General features: G+C 37.4%; 1 long non-coding RNA gene across 1 annotated transcript; it reads left to right on the plus strand.

Moving 5' to 3' along the window:
* The first annotated feature begins 11069 nt into the window (after window positions 1-11069).
* Window positions 11070-26669, plus strand: LOC120243876. The gene is made up of 3 exons (XR_005531418.1): window positions 11070-11439; window positions 25642-25745; window positions 26640-26669. It is a non-coding gene; the product is annotated as an uncharacterized LOC120243876 (long non-coding RNA).
* The last annotated feature ends 321 nt before the right edge of the window (window positions 26670-26990 follow it).

Genomic DNA, 26990 nt, shown 5'->3' on the forward strand with positions numbered 1-26990 from the left:
CCTCAATCATTTCTGAGTTTCCACATCCTCATTGATACTTGATATTATTCCATTTTTAATGTATTGCCAATCTGATAAGCATGAAATCATACTTCTTATGGCTTTTGCATCTTCCTGACGATCTGTGCATTTGAGACTCTTTCTATGTTCATTGGCTATTCATTTTTCCTTCCTTTAAATGACCTGCTCATTTATATCTCCTTTTTTTTCTGTTGAGTTACTTAAATGTTTTTGTTTATATTTAGATCATTCTACCTTATTGTTTATTGCATTGATGTTTTGAAATTATATTTTCTAACTGTGGCTTTGCTTTTGTATATTTCAGTTTTTAATTACCTGAAATGAATTTTGCAAATGTAGCAAAGATATCCATTTTCATTTTTTTTTTTTTACATATGGCTTGCTAATAGTCCTAACACGCTTTATTCAACAATCCATTCTTTCCCACCTAACCTGTATGGAAAACCGAAATCTGTCCTGTATCAAATTTCTGTATATGTGTGCTACTTTCAGCATCTCTATTATATTTCTTTGATCAATTTGCCCATTATTGGACAAATAGTACTGAACTAACTATGAAGTTTTATAATGTGTCTTCAATATATAGGACAACTTCCTACGACTTCTTTACTTGGAGGAGACTTTTAAAAAGAATTATAGGTTTGGTGGTGCCTGGGTGGCTCACTCAGTTAAGAGTCCAACTCTTGACTTCGGCTCAGGTCATGATCTCATGGCTCATGAGTTTGGGCCCCACATGGGGGTCTGTGCAGAACACGGAAACTGCTTGGGGTTTTCTCTTTATCTCTCTCTCTCTCCGCCTCCCCTGCTCACTCTCTCCTATCCCTCTTTCTCAAAATAAATTAATTAATTAGAAAGAATTGTAGTTTTTAAAATATCACTATGACTGCCTGGGGAGGCCCAAGAGTGAATTTGAGGAATCCATTAGGAAAATCAGTCAGGTGAAAGGTGAAGGTCTCTGACAGTGACGAAGTGGTGATGGAGACTGGGGGGGGGGGGGGGGGGATGATGGCGGGAGGGGAGAATAGACATAATATATAGTAGGTAAGATGGAGATGATGGCTAAGGAGATATGTTTGGTGGGGGAAAGAAATGGATGATGGATGATGTCAATGCTTTACTTGAAGAAATACAGGAATGATAGCATCATGTTTGGAGACAGAGAATCCTCAAGAAGGATAAAGAAGATCTGTTACTTATTCAGGAGCTAGCAAATTTGTGACTCAGCCAGCATTAGACTAGGGTTTAAGCCACACACACACAAAAAAAAGAACGACAGTAACAACTGTGATAAGCTATGATTTGCTTATGTTTCCTAACTGTCCCTATACTTGATATACTAACTGTTAAAAAATGATAGAATGTTAGCCAGTGGATAGTCCTTGCATATATGAGGTTGAAGGATAAGTTGCTGTCAGTGTATATTCTGGTACTATTTCTAATTATTAAATTGGTTTTTATTTTGAAAAAAAAAAAAAAGGTACTGTCTCCACAAGATATTGATTTCAAATTCGTCCTAGCTAGATTTCCTGCCTTCATAGCATTTTATCTTTGAGAGATCCCACTTTCCACCCTATTATTTGACTTATTGGCATTCAAGGAAATCAAGAGTTAGGCCATGTTAGAACAGGAAGGAAGTTAAAGTTATCTCCCCCACCTCCATCGCATCAAGGGAAGAGGCTGTGACAGAGACGTTAAGAGTTTAGACTCTAAGCTAGATTGCCCAGGTTCAATCCCTTCCTAAAGCTTATATGATTTGGCAAGTTATTTAGTTCTGTGTCAGGTTTCCCAAACTGTAGTGGCAATATTATCACTTCTTCATATGATTGTGATCACAATAAAATGTGTTTATGTATGTGACAGTCTGAATTGTGCCTGGCACACAGTACACGGTCAGTAATACTGGCTGCTTTGTCATTAAGCTTACATCCATACAAGAGATCCATGGAATCTCAAATAACTGCCAAGGCCACTTTCATGCAGTCAGCCCCTCAGACTTGGATTTACAACATCAGAAGTGGTGTAGGTGGTTTTTGCCATCTTTGAAATATAATGCTGACCATATCTCCTCCCAGTTTGTTTCAAGTCATTTTTAAAACTTACCTGATGTAACTGATCACATTTTTCAAGTGTCATTCAGTATTGCTTAGAGTTACGAGCACACTGATATTGGCAGGAACATTTGGACGGAGGCAATTAACAAAATCTGGTAGGGGTTAAGTTCTAAAGCCCCTGCCCTATATTGTAATGGAGTAATGAGAAAAAGAGAGGAAATACAATTCACGTACCCTCATCTATATCTTACAAAACGTATAACTAAAAGCAAACAACAGTCTACCTCCACCCAAATATAACATGATCATAAATATAACTAAATTATGAAGAAAATAGTTATAAATAGAAGGTATACTCTTTACCTGTCTCCCAAACACAAGCTCAAATAAGTGAAATCAGTGCCAAACTGATTTTAATTTCATTATCAATTAACTTGTTTATAAAACAATATACCGGTCATTTCTCATATGTTTTAGCTCCAAAGGATCTAAGGTCAAATCTGAGACTTCTCACATTTAAATCAAAGTACACATTTATTTAAGTCAAGAAAGAGCATGAAGTTAAAATGCCTATATGAAAAAAAGTCAGAGATCCTCATAGTCTATGATAATATTCCTCAATTCCTTCAGATTAAAAAATTATCAGGGTGGTTAAATTTGTATTATCTTTTCACATATTCTCTACCAAGCTGCTCTTAATTAGAAATCTATTAATAACATCAGATATTTCTTTACCCAGTAGAGGGCAGTGCTACATATGGAAACCAATATATTACTAGGTTCTTCCAAAGTTTTGAATGAATGACCCCATTAACTCCTGTGCCTGGAATAACTTAATTTTACTTCTTGAAACACAGGATCAAATCCAAAGGACATAAGTGGCAATGGTAGATATGGAGAAGGAAAATGTGCATATAGCTAAGCAGTGAGTACAGAGCTATAATGGCATTGATAACACTAATTTTATTGTATATATGAGTTATACAGATGGGTTAAATAGAAATGTGCATGAGAGCCAGAACCGAGACAGTTTTTCAGAATTAATGTTCAACAATATTAGAAAACATATAAATGTATCCTTTATTTCCCCCCGGCTGTCTAGAACGAGGTAAAGTCCCTGAAGACTAACGTTCTAGATGGCATCATAATTTGGTATGATGTAAATTCTACCTATTGAAGCTTTTACTCCAGTTGAATCCCCACACATAGTAAGCCATTGCTTTGAATCAAAAAGTTCCTGATTCATGATCTGGTTCTATTTCAACATATCTTATGATGGCATCAACATCCTAGAGCAAAACTTGAAACAATAGCTCGTTCCTAATAAACCTTCTCCAAGATGCTGAAATAGTAACAAAAAGTCTTTTTCAAAAGCACTTGAACACCTTACTTTGGAAATCTAATATGCATATCTGAACCATGGAGGAAAACGACATCTACTCTTTTCTACTATATAAATTTCACTTGTTTCTACTCCATACACTTAGCAAACCAGCTCCTAAAAATTGCCATGAAGATTTGTCAATTATATCACTTGGACATATCATCTTGAATAGACTGTTTACTTTCAAACATTTCCATGGTACTTCTTCATTGAATCATTCCTTTAAAATCTGTTTGATTATTTTATTTGTAAACAGAATTAATTCTTAAAACTCAGTTCTGGATGTTCTAAAGACTGCCCTCTTTTCGGACTGTAGATTTAGGAAGAAGAAGTTATACGTTCTTTGTTTCATAAAGTACTTAAAAATAGGTATTTGATGATGATGATGATGATGAAGCTTCCATGGGATTTCTTCTCTAGTTCATTATTTAAATCTTGGCTAGGAGGAATGTCTGAACAAGGATTTAAATACGCGTGAGTATGAATGAGTTAAACACTTCCAGACACTTTACACTGCAGCGCCCACCTGAAGGGCTCTGTGGGGAGAAGAAATTTGCAATTGGACAGAAAATTACTATTCAAAACAGTTACTCTTTTAAAAAAAATAGCTACTGTCTACAGAAATCTCCAGGAACCAACTGGAAATTATTTTATATTTAATCATTTGACCTAAAAACTGTGAACTCAAATTATTCAGCTATCATAAAAAATGTATTGGTATAAACTATTCAATGAGGAAAATGAAGCTAATGTGAATAAGGGCAAACTATTTTATGATTCACGGTGAAATGATCTTAGTTGAGTTCTAGGCCCTGCCACAGGCTCATCTGGGTTAACCTCGGTCCTCGTATCAGTTAATTAGTAGCAATGCTACTTCCTTAGAAGGTCGCAGCTAGCACGACAGGCCAATGTATATAAGCCACCTATCTTAATGACCAGGCTCTGTTTGTTGCCTTGTAAATGCTAATGACTCTTATTAGCGCTGAAAATCACTTTTTAGTTGATGTTGGGCAAATTATTGACTTCTTTGAATCTCATCTTCATCCCTCAAATTGGAATGATAATACCCACCTATCCTACCAAACAGTGTTGTTAATTTGAAATGAGATAATAAATGTGTAAGTGTGAAAACACTTTGCAAGTGATAAAGTGCTAAATAAATATTAGGATATATAATTAATTGGGAATATATACAGGAATTAAAACCGGCACAAGGAAAGGTCTTTTGTATCTGGGGATAATGTTTAGAAAGATCATTTTGAATGAAAAGTTTGCATTGACTTGTAGAGAGCAGATAGATCATCTACAGAATCATTATAATTTGTGCTTGTTTTGTGGCCATCTCGGGTACATGTTTTAGAGTTTTGCTTAAATTCTCATGGATTGATTTTGTGGGTCAGAACAAAGAGTGTCGTCTATATGTTTAGGGTAAAAACTCCCAAGATACTCTTACATTTACCCTATTAAAATAAATTTTTGTTTCCAAAAAGGTGTTTCATATTTTCACTCAAGGAACATTTTGTTACTGCCAATTTACTGATAAGAAAATTCTGGCCAATATTCCAAGAATTTATATTCAGAGTTACTATATATATATATCTGGTATTTGGAAGTTCCTTAAGAAACTAAGGACATGGATGCTTTAAACCTATAATCTCTGAAGAAAGCAATGCAAATGTGGGAAAGCCAGTCTTATATCCCTTGGAGGGTCATTAAACAACACGCATCATCAAGAGCTAAGTCCTTCCTGAGGGCATCATAAAAAAAAAAGTGTTGAATAGCCTTTAAACTCTTTTCAGTATCTCTTTCCCCAGACAACCATGGCTTCTCTGTGTCCTCCAAATGCCCATTCAGACCCGCCTTCCTCGGAGGAGAGGAAAATATTATTTCTATGCTTAAATCAAAAATATTAACAGTGGTGAGGATATTGGTAATACCTAACTTATCTGTCCACTGATCTATCTCTTTATTTAATCTAGGATTACCCAACCTCCTAAACATGCATGTGCGTGCATACACAAACACACACACTGATCACACTAACATTTAGACAATAGGTAGATGATGATGATAGATGATAGATAGATGATAGATAGATAGATAGATAGATAGATAGATAGATAGAAGATAGATAATTTGAAACTTGTGGAATTGCCAAGCCTATGATTTTATCTTTATTTTCTAAGAGGTAGTGACTTGTCCCTCTAATGGTCCATATTTATAAAGCAAATGGGGTATGGGACAGACATATTGTTTACTCTAATAAACAAATGACCCAGCCAAGGGTAACTCTAGTGACGTATTTGAATTGTTCTTTCAATAGACACAGGTGGACACCAGATCCCACAATAAGTCCAGCTACCTAATAAGCCACTCAGAGCATCATAACACACACATATCTTATAGTTTTCTTTCTTTAATACCTACAAATTATTTTCCCCCTTCAGTTCCTAAACACACTATGCTACTTCTTACCACAGGCTCTTTGTATATTCTGCTTGCTCAGTCTTGAACAGAATACGCCTGCATCCAGGTCAGACTTTTTTGAAAGGACTGTCATAGAATCAAGAGCCTTTCCGTAGGAGTACTTACCTGTAAATGTGTACCATATACCAATTATGTCTATCAATGTGTCTTTCCCACTAGACTGGAAGCTGCATAAAGAGCAGAGCTGGTGTCCATTTCTCATTATTGTGTCTAGAGACACCATGTAAACTCATAGGAGGTGCTCACTAAGTATTTCTGGATAAAGTTAGGAGACGTAAACATTTTAAGCAAAGAAGCAGGAATTCACTTTTGCAAGAGTTTCAGATTGTGATGTCTCACTCAGTCTTACAGCAAGAAAGCAGAAAAGCCCAGAAAGACTGGGAAACGCTGAGGGACTTGAAAGCATCTAGTGGTTGGCATGTATCATCGCATCAAACATCACAAAGAGGTAGGAAAGTATGGCGACGGCAAGGGAGTTAACAGTGTGGAAAAAATAAGATGCATTCCGTGGAGAATTTTCAAACCAGTGCCAGAAACAGGAGTCCATTGAAAGTGGCCCATTGGAAAGTGAGAGGTGACTTGAGAGTATCAAACAGTCTTAAGACATGAGACGAGGGGGTAGCAGAGGATGCCTGAACAAAGGAGATGAAGAAATAATGCTTGCTAGAATATCCTTGCTTCTGTGAAATCATGGACGTTTTCTCAAACAGCTAACTAGGTGCTTGTGTAGTGATCTTAACATGTGTTTAGCCACATATCATGATACTATCTGAATACGATAGAGCAAAAGTCATCATGGAAAATAATCCATGAAAAGTTAGCTAGTTCAACTCTTACTTCTTACGATAAGGAAAGTCAGAGCTCAATGTTTGGTTCCAGGTAACCAAGCACTTTGAGGACAGCAGTAGGAATGAACAATGGTCAACTTTCTCTTCATCAAATTTTACACCAAATATGATAAAGGCTAATTAAGCATTTGTAGTATATTTTTTCAGCGTATTTTATTTTTTATTTAAAATTTCTTAATGTTAATTTATTTTTGAGAGAGAGAGAGCATGAGCAGAGGAGGGGCAGAGAGAGAGGGAGACACAGAACCTGAAGCAGGCTCCAAGCTCTAAGCTGTCAGCACAGAGCCCGACACGGGGCTCGAACCCACGAACTGTGAGATCATGACCTGAGCAGAAGTCAAATGCTTAACTGACTGAGCTGCAGAGGTGCGCCTCTGCATAATTTAAAGGAACATGAAATAAATGCCCTATTATTCAAAAACTGTTTCTACTATTAAATCATTAGCTAAAACCATGTAACTGTATTTAATTTTGATGATATGCCTTTATTCCTCAGAAACAGAGTGTTTCTATAGTTATGCTTACATTTTTCATTTGGTAGGTGTCCAAATACAGCTCTTTGCAAGTTATGTATCATAAGCTAAAAATAACATCTGGATATTTGTTTCAGAATAGAAGGAATTCTAAACTAATGTGAAAAATGGCATTTCCCCAGCTGCACCCATAACAATTCCATTTTGATTAAAGAGTCAGCCCTGAGACTAGAGAGGGTTTAAAATGTCTATCTTAATGCACTTTAAATCTGTGATATTCAGTATTTCAGGGATGGAAGTACATTTGTTTCTATGTGCTTTCATCAGCAGATATAATGATGAATTTTAACTCTTTTTTTAATTTGAGCAACATTTGAATGGCAAACATCCAGGTGCAAGTATTAAAATAGGAGCCATGTCTATAATTTAAGACAAAGCCCTCATGTCCAAGTAGCCTTATAGTCCAGTGAGGGAGAATGCCATGATATACATTCTTTTCCTTTTTTAAAAACTCATTTATACCCCCCTTGAAGCCCACAAATATATTGTTGCTATGCCGAGTAGACAACCGTTATTGCTTAGAGAGCTAAGAATTCAGTAACATTACAATTACAATATTAATGGTCACCATTAAATTATTTCCTTCCAATATGTCCCTTTCTGGTACAACCATGTGTTTGGTTAGAACCACAGAAAATAATTTCTAAATGGTGAGGATTAGACTATTCTAAAGACTCTCAAAAAGGACAATAAAAAATGATCCAAAATACCATTCATTGATCCAGCCTTTCAACATTGTTTTCTTTTGACAATAAATCTTCCCAGGCAGCCCGGAGCTACTTCCTCATGTGCAAGAAGAACATGGCAACACGGCACCCTGAAGGACACCAACCTAAGAGTCAAAGCTATGGTCAAGATACGCTTACTCATTTTCACCCATTCCAGAGTGTGACAGTGGGGAAAGTGGGAAATGGTGTTAAGTCATCCCTGGCAATGATGAAGACCCTCCAGTCCTTTGCTGATTGTGACAGTCGTTGTTAAAAAGGAGAATCGTTTTCTTTCTGTTAGAGATCACTTGGCAAGAACTCAACTCTGAGCTAGCAGCTCCATGGGTACTCATTAATTTTAATTGAACGAATTCAATGTCCAGTCTAGATACAGGTTTTCAAATCCAATTAATAAGGTACTTAAGGTGTTGGCAAAAGTCACTACAAAGCTTCTAGCTATAATTTTAAGAATGTGAAAGATGGGCAAGATGCCTGGAAATTATAAAGGAGTCAACACAGTAATTCTAGCTGGGAAGAGGGTGGGGGAAGATGACACCATATGTACTGGAGAGCTCCACATGTTTATATACTTGTGCCCGAGAAATCTGAATTAAAAACATCTGTTTTAAAACACCTGGATGAGAGCAGGGTACTAAGGAATAAACAGTACTGCCTAAGTAAAAAAAAAAAAAATTAAAAAACAAACAAAAAAACCCCCCTATGTCACATTCATTTTCTTTCTCACTACGGATGGGAGCCAAAATTAACCTCTTTTTCCAGGAACACCTTTTATCGTTTCAAATATTATCTAACTTGTCAAGAATACCCATATCTTTTCTTCCTTTGGCAACATTTTACTATTCTATCATCTACACCCACCCATTAGTTATGCTTAATCAGACCTCTCCAGCATAAATTTTATCGAAAGATTGATTTTTGTATCCTGGAGCATGCATTTTTAAAACCCTCACACTACACGGCAATGCTACATGGTACACCATCTGAAATAAATATAATTCACATCCATTTACTCGTTCAGTTTGATCTTTGCAGCAGCGCTGGAGGTAGAGCAATGTTGGGGTTGCCAAAGTCCACCTTAATGAAGGAAAGCCTCTCTAGGCTGTAATGGCAGAGCTGAGAGGAGGCTGGCTGGCCGAAGCCTGGGGGTGAGGGGAATCAGGGGCTACAGCTCCAATCAGGAGGATTCAGAGCCAAGCCCTCTTATGCAAAGTACTGATACTGGGCAGGTAACAAGGTACCACCAGGGAGAAGCCTTAAAGAAGAGGGCACCGAAGTAAGCTGAGAAGGTCGACGCCTTGTATCAAGTCCCAGACGTAGCAAGAATAGAGAGAACAGAATGAGTTGGGCAGCTGAGTCTGGCAGTCGGTCAGGGTGTCAGGCGTGCAAGAGGCCAGAGTGGGCGTGTGAGACGAAGGCTGTGAATCACATGAGGGTGTCAAAGAACCATTTACCTTGCCCTGGCTCCTGGCTTTAGGGATAGAATTAGTGACTTATGAAGCTCTTTGAGGGCAGATAGAAACGGAGACCAACAGGGGCGCCTGGGTGGCTTCGTCGTTAAGCGTCCGACTTTCGCTTAGGTCATGATCTCGCAGTTCGTGGGTTCGAGCTCCGCGTCGGGCTCTGTGCTGACTGCCAGCTCGGAGCCTGGAGCCTGTTTCAGAGTCTGTGACTCCCTCTCTCTCTGACCCTCCCCTGCTCACGCTCTCTCTCTCCTAGAAATAAATAAAAAACATTAAAAAAAAAAGAAACGGGGACCAACAAACATGAAAATGTTAATATTTATGGACTATATAGATTATAATAATATATGTTGTGTCATTACAATGTATTTCATATATCCTAGATATACATATCGATATATAGATACAGAGGGAGACAGAAGCCAGTGTGTACATAGTAATGTACTAGATCCTGATAATTTTCCTTTTTTTTATTCTAATAATTTTCTAATAAAAGTCTGCATTTCAAAAGTATATGTCTGAGATTAACCTAATTATAATGCGTTTGAGAATCAGAGCAAGGCAGTGGGTGATGAGCTCAGCCCTCCCCCAGAGCCAACCGAACCATTAAGTGGAAACCCAGGTGTTTCCAGGACCCAGCGTTCAGGAGGCAGCCCTGCCTCCGGGAGCGATTCTTTCTCATTTTCCTCCCCTCACCTCAGTTCATCTCAGCTCCATTTATTTTATCTCCGTCATCAGACTTCTTATCCTGCCGCGCCCCCCCTCCCCCGCCATGTGGGAGAGAGAAACAAATCTCTCTATGCTGCCAAACTTACAGACGCACACAGACTAAATGCCTAAGGAAAGTGCTCTCCTCTGAGGGACTGGGTCCAGTCATCTCTGCACAGGGCTGGGCTCTGGGCATAAAACAGCTGCCTGTGGGCTCTGTTATACTGGAGGAGGAGAGCATTTAATAAAAACTCGAAGTGTCAAGTTTTTTAAATGATGTTTTCTGATATAGGTGTCACATGATAGATTTTGCTCAGATGTCTGAGGCGGCTGGGTTATGAAGTCACATATAAACGAAGGGGTCAGATGCTGCTCAGAAACGTGCGGTAACTGGGTGGACTTCGTCAAATGCCAGACTGGTAGGGAGACTGCTGCAGAGTTGCAGGATAACTAAAACTATGGAAGTCTCCACCAGGTGGTACTCTTCCCTCCCCCCCCCCCCCCCCCCCCCCCCCCCAAGGGTAGGCACCTGATCCCGGGTGTTTATGAAAGACAGGGCTGGAAGACCAGTGGACTTCCCTCCAATTCCTTCTGACAGTGTGCTCTTCCTGACCCTTTAACTGGCACTTGCCAGTCCTGAACTTTGTGGGGGCCCAGAGGGATTCGCGCTGGTATTGACCCTTGCCGGCCCCTACCCACCTTTCTCCACTGTGCTTCGTACGCGGCCCTTCATCTGCACGCTCTCCTGCTGCCGGAAGGAGCATCACTCTACTCTTCCACTAACGTTCCACTCCCATCCCTCCTTTCGGTACCGTGAGATTATATCCAGTTTACACCATTAATGTCATTGGAACAGCATTCCAGGTAATACTCAAGGGTCCCCGCGATCAGCCTCATATTGGGCGATGCACTAGCTAGAAGAGTCACAGGACAATTGCCCTCTGTACACACAGCGACGGTTTATCACTGTGAAAAGAATTCTTCAGCAAAGGAAAAAGAATCTGCGGGAGGAAGTCATCAAGAGGACGTGACCACCAGCTGACCTGTTCCATCAGAGGCTCCACACACCCCACCCCCATGGAATGTACATTCTGCCCACATTTCCCATAGTTGGAACCATTTTAAGGATGCAGCTTTGAGAGAGTAAGGTGTTACTGAGACCATCTGTACGTTATACATGACTGAACCTACCTAAGGACTCCAGATAAGATTCTCGCAGGTAGGTGTAGAGATCTACTCATCTTGCAGCCACCCCAAGACAAGCCACATAGAGCAGGTCCTCTGCTTTATTAACACTGCCACCTACCGCCATCTGGAGTGGCCTGCCTCTACATCGCTCTTTGTCCACCATTTACAGGAGCTAATTTCCAATTTCACCTAGAAAGCTCCCAAGTTTCGCAAACCAACAGAAACACCCAAGAGCTAGAGAAATCCATACACAGGATCCCTATGGCCTCTCCCCTCCAGCCTGAATGGGGTCACACCAAGTGTGTTTTCTCCAGCAGTGAAAATGCAACCACACATATGCATTGTTTCTGCCTAAGGGAGCCAGGTTAAGAATCAGAATGCAGGGATTTTTATTGGGAGCTGGTGGTATAGGCACTTCTGACTATGTGTCTGCCATGAATCCTGTTGTTTATACAAACAAACCAGCCACAACAAGACTAACTTATCAGTTAGGGACAGAGAGAGACCAATCTGAGAGTCAAGTTCCCAGGTGCCAACCAAAGGCCAGTCCCACAAGCATTAAAGTTCAATTCTGCTATATTAACGCTTTCCTGTGCGGGTGATAAAGGGAGACAAACCTATGTAAGGAAACATTATTAACAAAACTGAAAACCCTTGTGATCTTGGCAGCCACTCAAAGGGGGAGGGGAGGTTAAACTACATTTCTTTCATGCTAAAACCCCTGATGCAGTTAATAAAGAATACTGGCAGTCAGAAAAGGCGGTAATTATTTTTCCCTTGGTCAACTGGGTTAAATTTTAGGCTTTTATTTGGATTTTGAAGCATGGGTAGAGGGTAAATGAATTTAAAGAAGCACAAAACAGCATGAACTAGCATGTGATGCTCTGCATAAATGTACATTATAAGGCAAAAAATAAAATCATCCATTACTCTAGAAATGGAATCACATTAGGAAGCATATGGAGGTAAGAATTTATAGGTACAATAGGGGACAATGTTGAACAATAAATTTTGGCATTCTGCTGTAAGCAAAGAGAGGTATTAAGACTTTTTTTTTTTTTTTTCAGGAGAGGGACATAATGGAATTGAATTAGTGTAGGGAACTATATCTCACTTGGATCCTATTATGGTTCTCTTTGGTGACTCTAGAGCCTTATGTTAGGAACTGAGCTGAGGCTATATAAAAATTAAAGTGTTATTCTGACTACAAGGCTAGAATTAAAGTAATTTTTAATGTTTATTTCCTTATTTTGAGACAGAGAAGAACAAGAGCAGGGCCCATCATGGCGAATATCAAGAGTCAGACACTTAACCCACTGAGCCATCCAGGCACCCCGAGGTTTAGAATTAAAGTATGCATTAAAACAGCAGACTGACTTTGGGAGGAGAGGAAAAGAAGTTTAAGGGTGAATAAGAGAGTTTAAAAGCATGAAAGTCAGAAAAAAAAGTCCAGATTTTGATTCTAAGTTTCCTGACTGCAAAATGAAAGGAGAGCTGTTGATGGTTATATACTTAATTCTCATTGTCACTGAAGAGGAAATATCATCCTGGAGCAGTGAAATGTACATACTGGATAGATAGATGGTAGATAGATAGATGATAGATATAGATAGATAGATAGATAGATAGATAGATAGATAGATAGATAGACATAAGCTCACATATACACCCTGGTATTATTTATAATAGAACATTCTCCAGTGGGTCCCACACAAGGCATATTGAGGGGAATGATGTGTTTCCTACAGACCATTCAGTAAGATCTTCATAGTGCCATTTCCTGCAACAGAACTTCATGAGGATCAGTGGAAAGCTGGCCCAATGCAGCTGCAATTCTGCAAGTGGTCAGGGCCATATGGTTCCTGGATGAAACGCTCCAGGAGTCCAACTTAATTCATGATGAAATCTTGAGCAATGGAGAGTCAGCGGGGTCATCCACAGTCATCCATAATTACAGCTTCTCTAAAATCATCCCAGGAGAAGCCTGCACAGGAACATTTCTGGGTTGTGTTGTTTGGTGAAGAATTGGACTATAAGTTAAGCAAATGCGCTCACTGTTAGCTTATTCTTTTTTATTTATTTTATATCATTTTAAGTGATTTTTGTATTATAATATTTTAAAAAATTTATCCAAGATAGCATGATTACTTCTCCTCAAAATGGGATCCATACATTTTTTTTTTTTTTTTTTTTTTTTTACCAGTGTTACAAATGTTCCTTATCCTTTTCTTGTGGATGTATCCCTATGCTACGAAGGCACATCCACAGAGTGGGCTGTGGTCAAAACCATAGGAACCACCACAGGCAACTGGGCTGCGAGTGGGCTCCTGATAAGAAAGTACTGCCCACGAATCATAGGTGACCCTCTTCATGAAGTTAAGCTAAGACAATTATATTTTCTATCTTGAGAATGTGAACCGAAGAAGAAGACAATTTTCACGGTGAAGACTTGTGCAAATAAGTCTCAGGGCTCTGAAAACAGAGCAGGCTTCATGGAGCAGTGAGCACAGGAAAGTGGGAACCCTGTGATGATCCTGAGATAAATGGAAAGGACAGACAGGCAAAAGGAAGCAGATCCAGAGAGAAAGGGAGAAGTCATGAGTAAAAGGGATGGATATAAAAATGACAACTCTATGGGCTACCTGGACTCCTGCCTTTGCAAGCACTTTTCTACTGAACTTTCCCCAGAGAATATCTCTGCATTGTTTGAGCACCAAAGGAGAATCATTGTCCGAGGTCGTTTGGCTTAAGGGAAGCAAATAGAGCAGACTTGCAAAGAAAGGCAGATGGGAGCCAGCTGAGACCATCAGTGCCTTCGGGATGAGAGAAAGCAGCCATAAGCCTCAACATCCCAGGTCTCAGACCCAGTGACGCTCTCCTTACCGTCTTTATGCCTATGACTTCAATTGCTCCGCAATCCTTCAATAAGACCCCTCTTCTTGAGCCAGCCCTAGGAACTCTTTTCTCATGGGGGAAAGAAAAGAGCAACATTAATTAACATTGTTTTCCTAGAGATAAATAAAAAAGTGTATAAGATTTCCTTGTGGGAAGGGGCGCCTGGGTGGCTTAGTCGGTTAAGCGTCCGACTTTCGCTTAGGTCATGATCTCGCGGTCCGCGGGTTCGGGCCCCGCGTCGGGCTCTGTGCTGACTGCCAGCTCAGAGCCTGGAGCCTGTTTCAGTCTGTGACTCCCTCTCTCTCTGACCCTCCCTTGCTCACGCTGTCTCTCTCTCTCTCTCCTAGAAATTAAAAAAAAAAAAAAAAAAAGATTTTCTTGTGGAAAATATATTATGTAAATAATCCTAGCTGTTACTAACCCAGGCTTTTCTATTAAATGTCATCTTGTTTAAACCTTAAAAAATAACATTTAACAAAGAAGAAATTGAGATATTAGTTGTTACTGTTGCTATAATCAAAAGTCATCTAAAAATGTCTAAAGGAATAAAGAAGAAAACTACAATTTAGTCCCAAATATGAGTTAAATTAATTTTAAATCAAACCTTAATAAAATGTGGTACATAAAATAATTGACTGAGCTTGCCTTTATGTGGTGAAATTTAAATACAGAAAGTGAAATCAAAACGTGTTTCATGTTATGACAGGCTTACATATAGTAATACATGATTTTCAAAATTCAAAACATCAATCTTTTTTTCCAACTATTAAATATTTAGCTGTATATTTGGCTGTAACATATATGTCTATGAATGTACTTGGAAATGCACTAAACAAATTCCAGCAACAAATAAATCCTTTAAGCATCATTAATGTAGCAAATACATTCGTTTTAACCGTTAAAAAAAAGTACTCTTTGATTACCTGTTTTGTACCAGGATTTTGTGCCATCCAATACGATAGCTTTTATGAGTCCATTTTACTTGTTTGCCTGATTTGTAACAAGAGCAACATAAGAAACAGAAAAAGAATTTGTGAGCATATGAAGAAGAGGGAATATGTAAACCAAACTGCAAAGTCCCTACAGGACATATATTTTTGAAACCCAAATTTTTCTGCCCACTGGGTCATTCTCTTGTAGACAGCAAAGTGGGGAAAGCGTAAAGCATCTGTGGGTAGAGAGATATTGACATGGCCCTGTAGAAATAGAAATGTTGGGAGAGGAGATGAAAAGGAAGAAAGGACTCTGCAAACATATGAAGCAAAAGCTCCGGGGGCTGCTGAAGGCCAAGGAGAAGACTGCTCAGTATTCATTCCACAGGGGACGCATCCCACATCCCCTGGCTGTGTCAAGTTCAGGCTCACATTGGCTCACATGCTTGGCCAATACTCTTGCTCTTTCTCCAGACTTTTCAGAATTGTTCTTCTTGGTCATGAAAGGTTTGATGGTATTCTCAGCTCTTAGTCCAAAGAGAAGTTGTTCAGGCTGATGTCTAAATGCCAGATACACTAACTAGACCTGCAAGATCTAAGGGAACTTTGAGTGCCAGAAAAGAGCCAGAATAAGTTTTCCCCCAATAAAAATTCAGAACATTAATACCAAATCGGAGATAATAAAAACCCAAACACAATTATTGAGGTCTCACTTAAACCGTCATCTTCACCCTCTTTCACTTTGAAATTGAGGCCAGCTTTAAAATTGAGCAGTAAAATTAGTGGTTTGACCTCCCTCCTCCCTCTTTCCGTTTGGGACGACATGGTACATCCCTGGGGATTAGAGAAAGTCACAGCTTGTGGGCAAGGGAAAAAGTGAAGGAGAACAGCAGTTTATACTCTCTAAACTTGATAATTAGACCAAAAATATGAGGACCGAACTTGAGAATATTTCATTAACAGGCCAAAATGGTAAGCTAAATATATCATTCCAATATGCTTCTCAGTCATAAATTTTTTTAAATACATGTATATCACACTAAACTGGTCACTAGGAACACATTAAATGATAGAGTTTGGTATTATTAAGATACGTGAAAAATTAAAGCAAAGATAAAATATATCCCATCTCTTTTCCTCTGGAATAATATGCGAGGGTTGGTCAAATCTGCTGGTGTGGTAACTAGAAAGGAATTGGGGCAATATTTACCAAGTGGAAGAAGATAGAAAAAAAGGTAAAAAAAAAAAAGAAAAGAAAAGAAAAAGAAAAAGAAAAAAAGAAAAGAAAAATATATAATACTTTCTGAGTGTCTACGACAAACCAGGAATCCCAAGAGGGATATTTACAAATGAGGCTTAACAGTTCTTATACATATTTTACTGGGAATATTCTCATTGAAAGATGAGTGAAGTGAAGCTCAGAAAACCTAAGACTTGTACTAGATCCCACAGGTAGAAAGTGGCTAAGCCTTTTTGAAATTAATATTCGGGCATGTCTAGGTCAACACTTAAGTTATTTTAAAGCTGCCAATGTTAAGGCAAAGAGCAGCTGTGGGTTTTTTGTAGTTTATTTATTTATTTATTTAAACTTGAGTTAGTTAATATGCACTGTAGTATTGGTTTCAGAGTAGAACCCAGTGACTCATCACTTCTATATAACAACCAGTGCTCCTCCCAACTAGTGTCCTCCCTCATGCCCATCACATTTACATTGTTGCAAATGGCAAGATTTCATTCTTTTTGATTGCCAAGTAATATTTCATTATGTATACGTATATACACACATATATACACATTATATATACATATGCATATAAACACACACACATATATTACATATGCATACACACACACACATACATACATACATACCACATCTTCTTTATCCATTCATCAGTCGATGAATGTTTGGACTCTTTCTATGATTTGACTATTGTTGATAGTGCTGCTATAAACACTGGGGTGCATGTGCCTCTTCAAATCACCATTTTTGTATCTCTTGGATAAATACTTAGTAGTGCAATTGCTGGGTCATAGGGTAGTTCTATTTTTAATATTTTGAGGAAAGTTCATACTGTTTTCCAGAGTGGCTGCACCAGTTTGCATTCCAACCAACAGTGCAAAGTTGTTCCCCTTTCTCCATATCCTCACTAACATCTGTTGTTTCCTGAGTTGTTAGTTTTAGTCATTCTGACAGGTGTGAGGTGGTATCTCATTGTGGTTTTGATTTGTATTTATCTGATGATGAGTGATTTTGAGCATCTTTTAGTGTGTCTGTTAGCCATCTGGATGTCTTCTTTGGAAAAGTGTCTATTCATGTTTTCTGCCCATTTCTTCAGCAGCTGTGTTTTAACTCATCGTCACCAGAGAAACAACTTTGTCAAGGTTGTTTCGAGGAGGTTTAGAAGGTTTAGAAGGTTCGAGGATCTTCTAAATCAACCTCTCTTACTAAATTTTTGATTGGGAAAATGGAGAGTAGGAGCTATAAGATCTCACCTACAACTTTAATAAAGAGGATATTACTTGAAACACAAATGTATTAAATACGTTTAATCAATGAGTTCATTATAGTAGGGGAAATATCCACTGGATATCTTTAAAGTATATTAAGAAAGCAACTAATTCATGCTAAAGCTAGTAAATAAGGAAAAGGAGTTAATTTAGTTTTCCATATTTTTTTCCTTTCCTGTTACCCTAAGGTAACCAAATAGTTGATATGGGGAATTTCCCTATTATAGAAGTATAATAAGTAAGTATTACTTATTATATTAAGTAATGGGATCAGTAATGATAGAATTGGAATATCACCATTTAGGAACCCAAAATTAATTTCAAAATTATATCGGTTATCCATTTTGATGTAATAAATCTTCCCAAAACACAGTAGCTTAGAAAAAAACAGCCATGTGTTAGTTTATAATTCTTTGAATATAAACACTCAACTAGATAGATCTGCTGCTTTCTCCTGGATCCTGCATATGGAATCAGTCAGATATGCTGGTATAGGGGCTCCCGGGTGGCTTGGTCGGTTAAGCGTCCGACTTTCGCTCGGGTCATGATCTCGCGGTTCGTGGGTTCGAGCCCCGCGTCGGGCTCTGTGCTGACTGCCGGCTCAGAGCCTGGAGCATGTTTCAGTCTGTGACTCCCTCTCTCTCTGACCCTCCCCTGCTCACGCTGTCTCTCTCTCTCTCTCTCTCTCCTCGAAATAAATAAATAAAACATTTAAAAAAAATTAAAAAAAAAATAAGAGTCTCTTAAGCTTGCCTCCCTCTCCTCCTTTAAAAAAAAAAAAAAAAGATATGCTGGTATAGAGAGTCTTCTTCACACATCTATCAATTAATACTGGTTGAGCTGACTATGAGCTCAGCCTCTTTCTCTGTCCATCATCTTTCATACTTAAAGAGGCTACCCTAGGCCTCTGCAGCTAGTGGTTACAAGTCATAATGCCAGCCCACATTTATGAGGGTGAGAAGTGAATCTTTTAAGGGGAGGAATGGAAAAGTCCATTGCAAAAAGAATAGAGATAATAGGGATAAGAATTTGTGGCCATTCAAAAAATCTACCAAATGATTCAAGGCAATGATCATCATGTAGAGCTACCATCTCAAATAAATGAAACCAATAACCCCCCTAATAAATACCAAACAAAAAAATGAAATCAAAATCCGATCAAGCCTCTAGATCTAACTGCTAATCTTGGACAGGAAATTCACGGTACAGAAGAACAAGCTATACAAAATCACAGACAATTTCAGATGGTGGTAAAGTTTATAGTACAAACAATCTGGTTTCTTCCAACCAACAAACTACAGGAAAAGTAAAAGTAAAATAAAAAAGGCAAAGCTTGGAAAAGGAAAGTCAAAAATATTTTATTTGCAGATAAATGACTCCCCACCTAGAAAATTCAGGAGACTATCTACCAAGTATTATGAATCATGGTGACTAGACAGAATACCAAGAGCAAAATGATATTTCTCTACAAAATAATAAGTAGAGAAACTAATTAAGAATGCCCTTTTACCATAGCAACAAAAATATAGTGTTCTTAAGAAGACATCAGATGGAAATTGGCCAGGGATTCTATATACTAACTATAAAAAGACCAAAAAAGAGGAGGTCTTTTTGATCACAGGTTAGATTGAGATTTTTAAATTAAGACTCAAAATCTGTTAACCATTCTGATCTGTGGATTGAAAGCAATTTCAACTTAAGTCTGAACTGCAAATTGGATAGATACTTCTGAAAGGAGTATGAATGTGCAAAAGTCCACAAAAGATCTAAAATAGTTTTTTTCAACAAATATTTTTGGGGCAACTGAATATCCATGTGAAAAAGAATGAAGCCAGACCCCATTTTCATACCATTGACTTCTCACACTATTTTCACAAATTAACACAAAATGGGCCATCAGTATAATTATAAGAGATAAAATGATAAAAAAAAAAACTTTTAAAAGAAATCATAACAATTAACCTTGGTGACTCTGGCTTAGGCAAGGTTTCTTAAGAAAACGACAAAAATGTTAAGTAGTCTTCTTTAAAATTAAAAACATGCTGGGGCACCCGGGTGACTTAGTTGGTTAAGCATCCGACTTTGGCTCAGGTCATGATCTCACAATTCATGAGTTCTAGCCCCATGTCAAGATCCATGCTGACAGCTTGGATCTGGAGCCTGCATCAAATTTAGTATTTTCCTTTCTCTCTCTCTGTTCTTCCTTCTCTCTCTCTCTCTCTCTCTCAAATATAAATAAACATTTAAAATTTTCTGACATTTTGTGTACCAATGTATATCATCAGGAAATTGAAGGGGCACCTGGGTGGCAGTCAATTAAGCCTCTGACTTTGGCTCAGGTCATGATCTCATGGTTCATGAGTTTGAGCCCCTACATTGGGCTCTGTGCCGACAGCTTAGAGCCTGGAACCTGCTTCAGATTCTTTGTCTCCCTCAATGTCCCTCCCTCACTTGCATTCTGTCTCTGTCTCTCTCTCTCTCAAATATAAATGTTTTTTTAATTTTTAATTAAAGTGGAAAAACAACCATATAGTGGGAAAATATATTTGCACATCATGTATCACGTTAAAGACATATTCAAAATATATAAAGAACTTCTACAACTCAATAATAAAATACAAATAATCCAGCTGTTGGGTTTTTTTAATGGTCAAAAGATTTCAATAGAATTTTCTCCAAAAAGGATCTAGAAATGCTAGTGAGCACAAAAAAGAAAAAAAGTATGCTCAGCATCTTCAGTCACTAGAGAAATGGAAATTAAAACCACAATGAGAAACCACTCCACATGCTCTAGACTGGCTAACATTAAAAAACAGACAATAATAAATTGTAACAGGATGAGGAGAAATTGGAATGCTCAGCCATTGCTGACTTGGGAACTAATCTGGTAGTTTCCCAGTATGTTAAGTATAGAATCCATTGGATCCAACAATCTCACTCCCAGGTATAAACCCAAGAATTAAAGACAGGTGTCCATGCAAAAATAGGTCTACAATTGCACATAACCACGTTACTCATGATAGGCAAAAAGCAGGAAAACCCAGATGTCCTTTAACTAATAAATAAATAAACAAAATATGGATGGATGTGGGGGGGAGGGGGGGATGGGCATGGAGGAGGGCACTTTGGGGATGAGCACTGAGTGTTATGTAGAAACTAATTTGACAATAAACTATTTGTAAAAAAAAAAAAAAGAAATTGTTTTGATGTAAAGTTTGATGGGACAATGGAGCATGCCATTCACATATAGCCTCTGAGGTGGAGCACAGAATTCCAGTGGACCCACCACGCATGGGAGTTCAGTGGGGCTCAAAGTGAAAGTAAGTTATGTATATTACACTATGACTGACTAAATGGAGAAAGGACAGCTCAGCAAAACTTCACTTTCCATTCAAACCAGAACTTGCTTCAAACACTGAAGGCAGTGATTTTTTGAGCACTACNAAAAAAAAAAAAAAAAACAAAATATGGTATATCCACACTGGAGTGTTATTTGGCAGTAACAAGAATGAGTGCCAAAATATTCTACAACATGGGTGAACTTGAAAACACTATGTTATAGGAAAGAAGCCAGGCACAAAAGGTTATGTTATATGATTCCTTTTATATGAAATATCCAAAGAAGGCAAATCTTTAATTTTTAAAGCTTTTTGTGTTTTTTAAACAAATAATCTCTATATCCAATATGGGGCTCAAACTCGTGACCCAAGATCAAAAGTCACAAGCTCTATCGACTGAGCCAGCTAGGTATCCCTCAGCAAATATTTAGAGACAGAATATAGATTAGTGGCTCTGAGGATGGGGGGGCGGGTAGTGTAGGTAGAGATTGATGTTCGTGAATATGAAAGGGGAGTGTGTTAACAATGCTCTGAAATCAGAGAGTGCTGATGATTACCCAAGTCCATGAACATACTAAATAAAAAAAAAAAAAAGCCCATCCCACTAAATAGTACATTTTAAAAAGTTGGACTTTATGGTATGTGTATAGTATATCCCTACAAAGCTATAATGTTTTTTAAATGTAAAATCTGCCTGTGACATCAAGGTTACTTTCAATTTAATATCCTTTTAAAGAGTAAATAAAAATGCTTAAAGCTATATAAATTTTTCAAAGGCAATTTGAAGATATGCTTATTTCATAGAAAGTAGAATAAAAAATTGTATTATCATTGCTGAATTTTTAGACCAAGAGTGGGGCTTCCTTATCTTTTCATTTACTGAATTGTCCACTTTAGAATTAGCACTCATTCAACTGAGATAAATTGTCTATTTTTGCAGATGAATGAACCAAAGTCAAGTGAAAGAAATTGGAACTTTTAAATGATGTCCAAACTTTAAATTATAAAATGATATTACCCATTTTAAAGAAATATTATTTCATTTTCTTTTCATGTTATTCCACATTCAGACTACTGATAAGCCTAACAAATCAAGGAAATATACTAATGATATACATTTCAACAGACAGAAAAAGGAGAGAATTTTCTATGCTGGTTATAAAATGCTAATTGTAGCATTCATCCTTCATAATTACACAAACTTCTAGTTTTCATTTATTAAACATGGACAGATTCGTCTCACTTTGTTTTATTAGAATGTTTTAGTCAACGATGCACTTTTTTAAATTTTAGTTAGCATAATGTACAAGTTTAAAATATATTTCCACTTTGTCTTTTTAAGTTGTAAATAAGACTCAAAAAGCAAGTTGTAAATAAAACTCAACACAGGATAACAGTATTGCTAGAACTAAAGAAACAAAGGATTAAGTAGATTGAGATTGTCTTTGGGATGATTTCTCAATTTGTTTAGAAATAACCACTATTTTAAGTCGAAGTACGCTGTATAAAAATCATGGATGATAGAGCTACATAAAATGAAATCATGGCCAAGGTTAACTTCATTTTTCTAATGTTTTTATTTATTTCTGAGAGAGAAACAGCATGAGCAGGGAGGGTCAGAGAGAGAGAGGGAGACACAGAATCTGAAGCAGGCTCCAGGCTTTGAGCTACCTGTCAGCACAGAGCCCGATGCAGGGCTCGAACCCACCAACCGTGAGATCATGACCTGAGCCGTGTCGGACGCTTAACTGACTGAGCTACTCAGGTGTCCCTCATTTATTTTTTTAATGCTTAATTATTTTGAGAGAGGGGGCATGGGGAATGGGGCAGAGGGTGGGGGGGAAGAGAGACTCCCAAGCAGGTTCTGTGCTTTCAGCATAGAGCCTGACATGGGGCTCAATCTCAGGAACCATGAGATCATGACCTGAGCCAAAATCAAAAGTTGGATGCTTAATTGACTGAACCACTCAGGCACCTCAAGGTTAACTTCATTTAAAATCTCTTCTAAAGCCATAATTTTCCTGGTTGTTTGTTTCCATACTTAAATTTAGTGATGCTCCCACCATGTTTTGTTGACTGGATTTTTTTTTTAATTTAACTTTCAATTGGTGAATGTTACAATGACTAGGATTCTTTTGTTATTGTGGTTAGTGTTGTCTCTTTCCTTCTTTCCTACCTTCCTTCTTTCCTTCCTTCCTTCCTTCCTTCCTTCCTTCCTTCCTTCCTCCTTTCCTCCTTTCCTTCCCTTCCTTTCCTTCCTTTTTGTTTTTTATTCCTATTTATTTGTTGTACTAATCTTCAAAGGTCCATTGGTAGTCTGAGCTTATGTTTCAAAGCATCCACTTAGTGCATGAATTATATTTGACTAACATCTTGGCTTGGATAAAAATAAAATTCTCCATCTTTATTTTGTTTTGGTTGGATAAAATATTTTAAGCTCTCACTTTCTTCCCCTCAGAATTTTAAACGTTACTCTATTATTTTTTCACACCAGAAATTGCTGAGTAGAAACCCTTTCATGATGAAAAACAAAACCCAAGGAAAAACAAATATATCTTCTTGAAATAGGAAACATCCTTACTGATTAAAAAAAAATTCAGCATATATTACACTTAATATTAGCAAAGGAAAGGAGGGTATGGATTAATAAAAGATGTGCAAACTCTACAGAGAAGAATATCAAACTTTGTAGAATGACATGAAATAAAGCCTAAATAAGTAGAGAGCTAATTTCTCAAATCACCCCATCTTTGCATAAAGCAAAAAGTGATTTAGAATTCCAAATGCTGAGGCTGATTCTTATTCTAGGACATTTTGCTCAGCTGGTACTGAAGTGTTGTTTATTCAGGATGAGGGAGATTGGCACACAAGGAGTTTGATAAAAGGTACAGACTCAGTCAAGTCTTCACAGTAAGACTTTCTGGAATGAACTGTAAAGTTGGTTCTCCAAGCACAATCTCCACCACACTCTAGGTTATTTAAAGAGTCATTGCATCTCATATCTATGCCTCCTCCAGCCGGCTGGATTAGGACTCTCGTGTGTTATAAATACAGCCATGTTTGTAATAGTGATCTCTGAGTTCTGTCTCTGCTTCACCAGGATAGGATCCACAGGGGGAAGGAAGCCCTTTACATTTGTCTTTCTGTAATATGAGCAGCAAAGGTGAGGTGCTCAATAAATAGATGCACAAAAATGTACTGGTTTTAAGCCTTGACTTCACAACTACATTTGAGAGTTAGTTACCAAATATGCCAAATGAAATGATCTCATTTATAGGGTCATGATGCTGATCTCCCTACGCTTTCACATGGTTTGGAGAATCAAATGAGATCATGTAAGAAGGTGGACTACAGACTATAAGCCACTCCCCGAGGCACATGTAGGGCAGTATCACTTGTAATCTTTGTACTTTATTTACTTTGTTTTACAATTTTATCAGTGTGATTTTATTAACAGCCTATACTCCAGCAAGTAAAACCTATATATGTTTAGTTTTTAACCATATATATATATATATGGTTAGGGTTTTTTTAAAATAAATAATTCTTTTAAACATGAATTTCTTCTAAACTTAATTAAATTAAGTGTGTTCTGATTCCTTTAGATTGTGATTTCCCAAGGGTAATGTTTACATTAGAAAATTACATAGTCATAGGTTTAATAAATATTTACAAAAAATAAATTTTGGACAGATAGAATAACAGAGTGAAAGACCGTTGATGAAATAGGTTGAGTTTTGCTTTCTGTATTTAGTAACTCATGAACTCTTACGAAAAGAGAATTGGGTCTTTATGTTGGTTACAATTCATGAAATTTCACTGTTGCAAAGTAATTTGGAGCTCTCGTTCAGAAGAAATGAATGTCTTTATTTCCATTAACCACTAACTAAAATATGCCATTTCCTTAAATGATCAATGTGATGTGGGCAAGAAACAGTGAGATCGGTAGTACTTGTGATAGTCACAAATAGACATCACAGATAATGTCATACTGGCCAATGGACTTCAGATTTCAAAGTAATTATAGATTACTATATATTACAAAGTAATCTATAATTACTTTGAAATTATAGCAGTCATTAAACCCAGTATTGATCTTGATTTTTTAAAAATTTTATTTAGTTTTGAGAGCAAGAGATAGAGAGGCAGCCAGAGAGAGAGGGAGACAGAGGATTCCAAGCAGGCTCTGCACTGACAGCAGTGAGCTCGATGTGGGGATTGACCTCACAACCCATGAGATCATGACCGAAGCTGAAGTTGGATGCTCAACTAACTGAACCACCCAGGCACCCTAGGCCTTGATATTTGATGTGTTAGTAATAAAACACATATTATATAGCAAACTGTTATAATAGTTTGATTTTGGTAGTTATAATTGCTCATTTTGTAATTTTATTTATTTTATGGATTTGATTACATTGTTTTGAGAAAGGTCCACAGGTTCATAAACTTGTCAAAGGAGCTAATGACACTTTTTGTTTTAAAGATGATCAAGAGCTCCTGCCTTTGAGGATATCTAATTCTACTTTCTATCTTCTATGGCCTTTCCACTGAAAGGGTGACCTGCGGCAACCACATCATCTGGGAAATTATAAATGCAGACACTCCAGACTCACTGCAAAACTGTTGAATCACACTCTGCATTTCAACAATATCCTTTGGTGAAGTGGACATTTTTCAGTGTGTTATTCTGTAATATTAACATATTTCCTTTAGCAATACCCCTTTGGGTGCCTGTATATTTTTTCACTACTTTGCCTAAACATTAGTAAACTTACCAGGATAAAAGAGAGAAAGAGAGAGAGAGGGAGAGAGAGAAAATAGCAATGTCCATTCTATTGCCAATAAACAATATATTTCTGGGTTTAATTAGATGTAGACACTACTCATCTAAAGTAATTATTCATTATATAAAATCCATGGAGAAAATCAACTTTCTAAGTTCCTAGAGGTTTTTATGACTCCAGAATTGCTGAAAAGTAAACACATCTTGCCTTTTTTTAGTCCCATTTTAGGAGTTCAAAACCCCTGAAAATATGTGATTATCCTGGAGGAAGGGAAGAAGGAAAAAGAAACAAATCATTAGAGAATATTGATGCATTTGACTAGGAGTAGCATCTATATTTAAGACTTGTGAAATGAGAAATAAGACAGAAAAGAGATAGCTAAGAAAAAACTAAAATTGGTAAATTACTTCAGTTTATCTACCATCCAGTCTTGAAATTTCAGCAGATATTTTAATATAATAATTATTTGAAAGCATTTTTAGAAGTAGTTGAAATGTTTGCATGATTTTCAAAGAAATCCAAAATGATGCCGAACTTTTGGAAAGCAAAGTTCATAAAGTAAGTGATGTAATATCTTTCTTTGAAAATTTTGACTCGGTAATTTCCTGCCAAAAACCATTTTTAGCAGTACTGTCTTCCAAGAATATAAATAAAATGATTAAACACAGAATACCTTTAAGAAATGAGATAAGGCAACATGCTTATGTAATGATACTTTCTGAAACAAAATTATTTTTTAATTTTTTAATATTTATTTATTTTTGACAGAGACAGACAAAGAGCCAAAGGAGGAAGGTCAGAGAGAGAGGCAGACACAGAATCCAAAGCAGGCCCCAGGCTCTGAGATGTCTGCACAAAGCTGGAGGTGGGGTTTAGACCCACGAATCACGAGATCATGACCTGAACCAAAGTCCAATGTTTAACCCACTGAGCCAACCAGGCACCCCTCAGAAAGAAAATTAAATGTGCATTTTTATTATTCTTTTGCTACAATATTTATTACCAATGATGTTAGAATTCTGACAATCTTATGAAGAAATGAGTGGATAAGCAAACACTGACGTAGCAATATTCACTTTTGAAAATTCCATTGATTAAACTTTAAATGCTTATAGTCAG

This window comes from Hyaena hyaena, unplaced genomic scaffold (genome assembly GCF_003009895.1).
Source record: "Hyaena hyaena isolate Hyena2069 unplaced genomic scaffold, ASM300989v1 scaffold_360, whole genome shotgun sequence".
NCBI lineage: Eukaryota > Metazoa > Chordata > Mammalia > Carnivora > Hyaenidae > Hyaena > Hyaena hyaena.